We start from the raw sequence: 10,688 nt of genomic DNA, 5'->3' as shown, positions 1-10,688 counted from the left end.
CAGCACCGCCATTCAATGGATCATGGCTGATCATCCCCAATCAGTACCCCCCGTTCCTGCCTTCTCCCCATATCCCCTGACTCCGCTATCTTTAAGAGCCCTATCTAGCTCTCTCATCAAAGCATCCAGAGAACCTGCCTCCACCGCCCTCTGAGGCAGAGAATTCCACAGACTCACCACTCTCTGTGAGAAAAAGTGTTTCCTCATCTAGTTCTAAATGGCTTACTCCTTATTCTTAAAACTGTGGCCCCTGGTTCTGGACTCCCCCAACATCGGGAACATGTTTCCTGCCCCTAGCGTGTCCAAGCCCTTAACAATCTTGTATGTTTCAATGAGATACCCTCTCATCCTTCTAAACTCCAGAGTGTACAGAGTGGCGTTTCGGGTCTTCTGAAGATGGGTCACCCATTCCTTCTCTCCAGAGATGCTGCCTGTCCCGCTGAGTTACTCCAGCTTTTTGTGTCTATCTCTGGCTTAAACCATCTTTGGAGCATGTGCCAGTAGATGTCTCTTGTCTCCCCGTTCTACATACCTGGTATACGTGGGAACTTATCTCCACAGGAATGCTGAAGAGAGCTGTAACTCACCATTGTGTAGGTAGGAACTGCAGATGTTGGTTTAAACTGAAGATAGACTCAAAAAGCTGAAGTAATGGCCCTGTCCCACGGTACGAGTTCATTCCAAGAGCTCTCCCGAACTAAAAAAAAATCAAACTCGTGGTAAGCACGGAGAATGAACGTAGTGGGTACGTCGGAGCTCGGGGACGTCTCTTAGCGGCTCGTAAGGCTAACGGCAGGTACTCGGGAAGATTCGCACACCTCCAGATTCAGGGACAGTTTCATCCCAGCTGTTATCAGGCAACTGAACCATCCTACCACAACCAGAGAGCTGTGCTGAACCACTATTTACCTCAATGGTGACCCTCAGGCAATCCTTGATCGGACATTGCTGGCTTTACCTTGCACTAAATGTTATTCCCTTCTCATGTATCTGTACACTGTAAATGGCTCAATTGGAACCAGGGGCCACACAGTTTAAGAATAAGGGGTCGGCCATTTAGAACGGAGACGAGGAAACACTTTCTCTCACAGAGAGTTGTGGGTCTGTGGAATTCTCTGCCTCAGAGGGCAGTGGAGGCCGGTTCTCTGGATGCTTTCAAGAGAGAGCTAGATAGGGCTCTTAAAGATAGCGGAGTCAGGGGATATGGGGAGAAGGCAGGAACGGGGTACTGATTGGGGATGATCAGCCATGATCACATTGAATGGCGGTGCTGGCACGAAGGGCCGAATGGCCTACTCCTGCACCTATTGTCTATTGTCTATCATGTATTGTCTTTCTGCTGACTGGATAGCACGCAACAAAAGCTTTCCACTGTACCACTGTGACAATAAACTAAACTGAACGAAGCTGAACCTTTGAAGTTTGTTTCCATAGGAGTTAACTTTCAGAGATGGAGTCTCATGCACAGCTAACTCAATATCACATCCAGAGTCTTTACCACATTTGGTGAAAGTTTACCCGATGTTGGTAAACCCGATGATGGGGAAGTCCAGAACAAGGGGTCACAGTTTAAGGATAAGGGGGAAATCTTTTAGGACCGAGATGAGAAAAACATTTTTTGCACAGAGAGTGGTGAATCTGTGGAATTCTCTGCCACAGAAGGTAGTTGAGGCCACAGTTCATTGGCTATATTTAAGAGGGAGTTAGATGTGGCCCTTGTGGCTAAAGGGATCAGGGGGTATGGAGAGAAGGCAGGGATGGGATACTGAGTTGGATGATCAGCCATGATCATATTGAATGGCGGTGCAGGTTCGAAGGGCCGAATGGCCTACTCCTGCACATATTTTCTATGCTTCTATGTTTCTATGTATAGAGTGGTGGAATGATCTAGTCGGGCTGGGTAAGGCAGGTGGTTCATTGACTGGCATGTGGACTGCTTTCTAGAACAAAGTGCGGGGCTTTCATGCTCTCTAACCCTGCCTCTTTGAGGTGGAAAGGTGCAGGAAGGAACTGCAGATGCTGGTTTAAACCAAAGATAGACACATAAAGCTGGAGTAATTCAGTGGGCCAGACAACACCTTCTGAAGAAGGGTCTCGACCCGAAACGTCACCCATTCCTTCTCCCCAGAGATGCTGCCTGTCCCGCTGAGCTACTCCAGTTTTGTTGTGTCTATCTTCAAGATGGAAGAAGCTTCGTGGACCAGCGAGCTCCTCCTGCGGGTGTGGGGACCCAACACACACACAGTGGAGCACACAGTCACCAGTTGCCCCAAACACCAGTGGTGAACTGACCTGGACCATGACACGTTGGCCTGGCCTGGCTCGCCTCAACGGAGCTGCAGGTCTAAAAGGCACACGACAGAAGAAGACCTTGGAAGATAGAAGCTGTAGGTCTCCATCCGGGTCACACTGCCAATACACAACTCAGTTGTGAATTCACAAATAGAGCTCGAAGCGCAGCCACAATTGCCCTTCAGCTGATCACTGCCAGACTGTGTGTGCGTACTCACCATTATCATGCAGACCTCCTGGTGTAGGCACACAAAACATTTATGACAAGGCTCATTCATTTTCTTCTTATAATCAGCAATATGAACTCACCTCAAACTTTATCATAGAGGTGAGAGTGTTGAAATACAACTGCTGGCTAACCATACAATTAAGTGTAATTGGATTAACTTTGTCTTCCAACCCTAAGCAAAGCAGCTAAAGGATAATGAAAAAACCATTTCATACATATGTGGTGGAGGGGAGATCCTTTGACCAGCTGGCAAAGGTTTTGATGAGGAAATTCCAATCAACATTGAACCAAGTTTCCTCTCCGAGGGCAAAATGATGGTGGAATGGTACTAGTTTTTAGCCTCTCCCTTCTCCTGAGTGTGGTGTACACTAAACGTGAGTGTGGTGTACACTAAACGTGAGTGTGGTGTACACTAGGCGTGAGTGTGGTGTACACTAAACACACACTCATCTCCCCGCTGCCTTCAGGTCGAAGGTACAGGAGCCTGAAATCTGCAACATCCAGGTTCAGGAATAGCTACTTCCCCACAGCCATCAGGCTATTGTTAAGGGCTTGGACACGCTAGAGGCAGGAAACATGTTCCCGATGTTGGGGGAAGCCCAGAACCAGGGGCCACACACACAGTTTAAGAATAAGGAGTAGGCCAGTTAGAACGGTGACGAGGAAACACTTTTTCTCACAGACAGTGGTGAGTCTGTGGAATTCTCTGCCTCAGAGGGCGGTGGAGGCCGGTTCTCTGGATGCTTTCAAGAGAGAGCTAGATAGGGCTCTTAAAAATAGCGGAGTCAGGGGATATGGGGAGACGGCAGGAACGGGGTACTGATTGGGGATGATCAGCCATGATCACATTGAATGGCGGTGCTGGCTCGAAGGGCCGAATGGCCTACTCCTGCACCTATCGTGTATTGTCTATTGTCTATTAAACTCAAATAAAACTCTGACATTAATATCCCATTCCACTTTATCTGCTTATTTATGTGTGTGTATATATATATATTCAATGGCATATGGACACACTGATGTGTTCTGTATCCATGCCTACTATGTTCTGTTGTGCTGAAGCAAAGCAAGAATTTCATTGTCCTATCTGGGACACATGACGATAAACTCTCTTGAATCTTGAGCATTTGGCCAGAGTTAAGACAAAAGCCTTTGGAAGCAGTTTATCTTCTGAAGGATGTGAGTGACCAGACATCCTCTCCCCACGACTGTCGGTCTGAAGAAGGGTCTCGGACAATCCTTGATTGGACTTTGCTGGTTTGACCTTGCACTAAACGTTAGGAGGAATGGGTGACGTTTTGGGCCGAGACCCTTCTTCAGACTGAAGGAAATAGGCAACGTTTCGGGCCGAAACCCGGAAGGGTTTCGGCCCGAAACGTTGCCTATTTCCTTCGCTCCATAGATGCTGCTGCACCCGCTGAGTTCCTCCAACACTTTTGTCTACCTTCGATTTTCCAGCATCTGCAGTTCCTTCTTAAACACAAATGATCTGTGCTTGTTTCTGACACGTAGTCTTGGAAAGGTGGAGGGATTTCTAAGGCAGTGGGATCCCTCTGTTCCGCTTCCCACAGGGGGCAGACAAAAATGCTGGAGAAACTCAGCGGGTGCAGCAGCATCTATGGAGCGAAGGGAATAGGCAACGTTTCGGGCCGAAACCCTTCTTCAGACGGCAGGAGGCATCTCTGGTTCATGATGATGAGCGAGAGGATTGTTCCCTTTGAGCTTAGACCCTGTGGACCGATCGAGAACAGAGTGAAGTCATTGTTAAATCACGCTCTCCCCCCCCCCCCCCCCACCCCCACCCTCACCGAATCTTCAAAGATTGTGCAGAGGAGACAGGAGGGAGAGGAAAGAGCAACTGGGTCTCAGATAATCTAGAGCTGCCTGCAACTGACTTTGAATTATTGACAGGAATGCACAGCTGCTGATGGACTTCTGCATTGTCCCTCTGTGGAGCAGCCCTAGGAGCGAGAAAGGAACGGGCCATTGGGTTCTCTGGCCGTTTCAGCAGGATATTGTCAGTGGAGAGGCTCCAAGCCCCCAGCGAACTTAAAGAGATTCTGCCGTGCATTTTGCAACCTCAAGCAGCCCCAAAGTTCTCAGCAAATTTGCGAGGAGCCTTCTGGAGTACAGTTGTGTGCAGCTCACTCCCACAATGGTGATAATCTGGGCGGCAGATCAATATCAATCAATATCAATATCAGTTTTATTCGTCATGTTGCACATAAAGTGCAAGTGAAATGAGTTTGCCAGCAGCGGTATAATGAAAAAGACACACACAAAAACACAATAGAAATTTAACACAAACATCCACAACAGCATTTATCACTGTGGAGGAAGGCACAAAATTTGGCCATTCCTCCTCCTAGAGTTGCTGCCTTACAGCGCCAGAGACATAGGTTCAATCCTGAATATGGGTGCTGTCTGTACGGAGTTTGCACCTTATCCCTGTGATGGCGTGGGTTTTCTCTGGTTGGGCCACATTCCAAAGACGGGCAGGTTTGTAGGTTAATTGGTTCTGGGAAAAATGATCCCTAGTGTGTGTGCAGGATAGAAATAGTGATCGCTGGTCGGCATGGACCCGGTGGGCCGAAGGGCCTGTTTCTGCACTATATACTTAAATTAAACTGATTCATGGAGAGAGATCTCCTCTGCTAGACGCAGTGCTGTGGTGTACGGAAGAGGTGGCATGGTGCGTGTAGGATGCTGGTTTAAACCGAAGATAGACACAAGCTGGAGTAACTCAGCGGGACAGGCAGCATCTCTGGAGAGAAGGAATAGGAGATGTTTCGGGTTGAGGACTCCCTTTGGACAACATCCTTGTAGGGCATATGAAATAGGAACCACATCCTTCTGGATGAAAGGCAAGAATAGGAGCTGGGCTTGTACACTCTGGAGTTTAGAAGGATGAGAGTTGAAGAATAAGGGGTCGGCCATTTGGAACGGAGACGAGGAAACACTTTTTCTCACAGAGAGTTGTGAGTCTGTGGAATTCCCTGCCTCAGAGGGCGGTGGAAGCCGGTTCTCTGGATACTTTCAAGAGAGAGCTAGATAGGGCTCTTAAAGATAGCGGAGTCAGGGGATATGGGGAGAAGGCAGGAACGGGGTACTGATTGGGGATGGTCAGACATGATCACATTGAATGGCGGTGCTGGCTCGAAGGGCTGAATGGCCTACTCCTGCACCTATTGTCTATTGTCTATTGTCTATAATACCACCATCTATTGTTATAAATGCAAGGTGAACTGGAACACTTGCTCCTTGCAACTGCATTGGAGGCCTTCTGCAAAGTGCGGTCCCATGCAAAATTGTGCTGCATTTTATACAGGGGGCACTGAGACAGATGAAGCGGCAAGTGATCAGGTAGAGGGGTGATGGAGGGCTTTGTTCCCCTTTAGATGAAGGGAATAGAGGAGTGGGGACCAAGAAGCTACTGTTTGATTTTCAGGGGATGCCATACCTCGGGCTCATTCCCCAAGATCAAACAGCTTCCTCAATGGGATTCCTGGCAAATTACTGCTGCAGCCTAAAATAGGCAGATATGTCGGCACTCACATACAAAATAGAAACGTGAGCTCAAAGAATAAACCCACCATGCAGCCAATCTGATCACAGGGCAGATTGTCCCTCGAAAGGGAATAGCATGTCTAATGTACAAAACTCACTGGAATCTGAAACATGGATGGCACCGTGCTTTCTCTCTCTCCCTCACTCTCCCTCTCACTCACTCTCTCTCTCTCCCTCTCCCTCTCTCTCTCTTTCTCCCTCTCTCTATCTCACTCTCTCTCTCTCTCTCTCTCTCTCTCTCCCTCTCTCCCTCTCTCTCCGTCTCTCCCTCTCTCTCTCTCTCTCTCTCTCTCACTCTCACCCTCTCTCCCGCTCTCTATCCCTCTCACTCTTGCTCTCTCTCTCTCTCTCTCGCTCTATGTCGCTCTCTCTCTCTCTCCCACTCACTCACTCACTCTCACTCTCACTCTCTCTCTATCCCTCTCACTCTCTCTCTCTCTCTCTCTCTCTCCCACTTTCCCACTCTCCCTCTCCCCATCTCTTCGCCTCTCTCTCCCCCTCTCCTTCTTCTCCACATCTCGCCCCCCCTCTCTCTCTCTCCCCCTCTCTCTCTCCCCCCCCCCCCCTCTATCTCTCCTCCGTCTCTCCCCCCTCTCTCTCTCCCCCCTCTCTCTCTCCCCCCTCTCTCTCGTCTAACTGTTTATGAAATGACTGGATTAAATAAAGAAGGAATGGGCCAGTGTTGCTTGTCATTGGTGTGTGGAGGTGATGTTGGGGTTGAGGATGCATAGTTTGGGATGGGGGGGGGGGGGGGGGGGGGGTGCTGGGTTTGGACAGGTGCAGGTGAGGTGAGGTGGGAAGGGGCAGTAGCCACTGGAAGGGAGAGAGGAAGGCAGGAGAGCCTGTCTTCATGACTGCAGCTCGATCTCTCCCGTCCCCGTCCCCCCCGACTGAATATAGGATGTTGACGTCAGAGCTGCACATGACAAGGAGGTTGGGGCAGGGAGAGTGTTTGTGGAACTGGGACTCACTCCTCAGGAATGTGCCGTCGTTGAACAGCACCGATTCAGACCTGCACACCGGCCACTCCATTGGGCCGGCTGGGAAAGGCTCGCAGTTGTCATGGCTCCTGTGTCCATTGCCTGACCGTGGAGGCAGACGGTGCAAGGCCTTGTGACACAATGACGTCGGAGGCATAATCCTTGCTTAACAGGCGGCAGCTTGATCCGAATACTTCCCCCACCGGCTGATCTTACAGATTTTAGTCTCATACACCACACCTGTCCAGGATTGCCCCTTCCCCTCCCCCTCCCCCTCCTCCTCACCCATCCCCCCCCCTCCCCTCCTCACCTCACCTCACCTCCCCCTACTCCCCACCCATCCCCCCCCCCTCTCCCCCCTCACCTCACCCCCATCCCCCCCTACCCCCCATCCCCCACTCACCTCCCCCCACCCCCCACCTCCCCTCCTCTCCCCTCTCCCCTCCCCCCTCCCCTCTCCCTCTCCCCTCCTCACCTCACCCCCATTCCCCCACTCACCTCCCCTCCTCTCCCCTCTCCCCTCACCTCAAACCCCTCCCCTACTCACCAATCCCCCCACCTCACCCCCACCCATTCACCTCGCACCCACTCCCCCCTCCCCTCCACCCCTAACCCCCTCCCACCCTCCTCCTCACCCATCCCCCCCCTCTCCCTCTCCCCCCCACCCCCACCCCCACCCCCTCCCCCTCCACCTCCCCCATCCCCCCACTCCCCCTTCCCCATCTCCCCCCCCCCCCCCACCTTTAATAATCCTAATCCTATCTGGTAGCAGGATAGGGCTGCTGTAACTCCAGTTGCTGCAGAAGTCACCCAGTCCTGAACCCAGGCTCAACGGGATTGGGCCCTTAAGCAGGCAGGGACTCCATTCCTTGGAGCGCAGGAGGCCGAGGGGTGGTCTTATAGAGGTGTATAAAATCATACGATACGATACGTAGAAACATAGAAACATAGAAACATATAAAATAGGTGCAGGAGTAGGCCATTCGGCCCTTCGAGCCTGCACCGCCATTCAATATGATCATGGCTGATCATCCAACTCAGTATCCCGTACCTGCCTTCTCTCCATACCCTCTGATCCGCTTAGCCACAAGGGCCACATCTAACTCCCTCTTAAATATAGCCAATGAACTGGCCTCGACTACCCTCTGTGGCAGAGAGTTCCAGAGATTCACCACTCTCTGTGTGAAAAAAGTTCTTCTCATCTCGGTTTTAAAGGATTTCCCCCTTATCCTTAAGCTGTGACCCCTTGTCCTGGACTTCCCCAACATCGGGAGCAATCTTCCTGCATCTAGCCTGTCCAACCCCTTAAGAATTTTATAAGTTTCTATAAGATCCCCTCTCAATCTCCTAAATTCTAGAGAGTATAAACCAAGTCTATCCAGTCTTTCTTCATAAGACAGTCCTGACATCCCAGGAATCAGTCTGGTGAACCTTCTCTGCACTCCCTCTATGGCAATAATGTCCTTCCTCAGATTTGGAGACCAAAACTGTACGCAATACTCCAGGTGTGGTCTCACCAAGACCCTGTACAACTGGGGTGCAAGGGGGGGGAGATGGAATCTTCTCTTTGGAAGGAATTCCCAGTGCAAACCCCCACCCCCCCCACCCCCGCCTTCTCCCACCACCTCCCACCAGGTCCATCTCATCTCAGCGGTCCTGCAGACCAGGAGCAGAATTCCCTGCCCCCTCACACACCAGCAGTCTCTGTGGTGACAGACAGCCAGGGGGGATGTATTGACACAAAGTGAATCTGTTTGTGTGTACTGACTGGATAAACGACAATTCCACGCAGGTATCTGCGCACTTGTCAGTCAAAGCTGCCAGCGAGGCAGATGGGGGGTCCGTGCGGGAGGTGGGGGGAGCAGGGACAAATTAGTGGACATCAGTCTCCGCCAGTGACACATGCGAGGAGTGAGGGGTGGGGGGAGGTGCGGGGGATTCACCCTGTGTGGGTTTTCTTGGTGTGGTCCCGTTAACCCCTGAAGCTGAGAGAATGGAGCAGCTGGGCTTGTACACTCTGGAGTTTAGAAGGATGAGAGGACATCTCATTGAAAAATATATATAAGATTGTTAAGGGTTTGGACACGCTAGGGGCAGGAAACATGTTCCCGATGTTGGGGGAGTCCAGAACCAGGGGCCACACACACAGTTGAAGAATAAGGGGTAAGCCATTTAGAACGGAGACGAGGAAACACTTTTTCTCACAGAGAGTGGCGAGTCTGTGGAATTCTCTGCCTCAGAGGGCGGTGGAGGCGGGTTCTCTGGATGCTTTCAAGAGAGAGCTAGATAGGGCTCTTATAAATAGCGGAGTCAGGGGATATGGGGAGAAGGCAGGAACGGGGTACTGATTGGGGATGATCAGCCATGATCACATTGAATGGTGGTGCTGGTTCGAAGGGCCGAATGGCCTACTCCTATTGTCTATTGTTTATTGAACCACCGCACTACCTCAGGGTAGATAGAATGCAGCACGAGAGGCTGTCCGTGAATGGTTGAACTGCCCGAGACCTCACTCCAACCCAGCACTGGAACATGACCAGAGGTCCCAACAACATCCTTAGAACATCACCAGACATCTCAACCAATTTCTGAGACATCACCGGAGTAGCCAACCCATTGGTGAGACCTCACTAGAGGTCCCAACCCAACCCTGAGATCACCAGAGGTCCCAACCCAACCCTGAGATCACCAGAGGACCCAACCCAACCATGAGATCACCAGAGGTCCAATCCCAAACTTGGGATGAGAGCAGGGAGCTCAACCCATCCCTGGGAACATCACCTTGGTTCCAACCCATCCCAGAGACATCACTAGGGCCCCAAACCAACCCTCGAATAGCACCAGAGCTCCAACCCCTGAAACCACCAGAGCCCCACAGAACCTCACGCCACCCCGGAGATATCACCAGGGCTTCAACCCTTCCATGGACATCACCAGGGGCTCTGGAGTCAAGAGACAAGAGAGTTTTATTGTCACATGTCACAGATAGAACAATGACATTCTTACTTGCAGCAGCACAACAGAATATATCAACCCTTCTCCAACCCTTCACTGGGGCAGCACCAGCACTCCAACTCACTGCAGGTGTGTAGAATGACTGGTGTGTACTGGAGCTGACAGAGGGGCCTGGGAGGTTGTTGGAGGGGGCTGGCAGTGACTGGCTCACCTCTTCAGACGCGACCCGTTCCTTCTCTCCAGAGGTGCTCCCTGACCCGCTGAGTTACTCCAGCATTGTGTTGAGTTTTAATCTTGGCCTTGTGATGTACACATCTTTACACACTCATGAGGGGCCTGCAGCAGCAGGTTCCACCCAACACCTACACAGGGGCAGAGGAGGGGTGGGGGCTGGGGAGAAGAGAAAATATTGAAACACACACACTCATTCACACTCACACTCACACTCACACACACACACACAGATACACACACAGACATACACACTCACTCACACACAGATACACACACACACACACACACACACACACACACACACACACACACACACACACACACACACACACACACACACACACACACACACACACACACACACACACACTCACACAGATACACACACACACACACAGACATACACACACACACAGTTTTTGTGCTACTGA

Source organism: Amblyraja radiata, chromosome 39 (assembly GCF_010909765.2).
Source record: "Amblyraja radiata isolate CabotCenter1 chromosome 39, sAmbRad1.1.pri, whole genome shotgun sequence".
NCBI lineage: Eukaryota > Metazoa > Chordata > Chondrichthyes > Rajiformes > Rajidae > Amblyraja > Amblyraja radiata.
Note: the sequence above shows the minus strand (reverse complement) of the source record.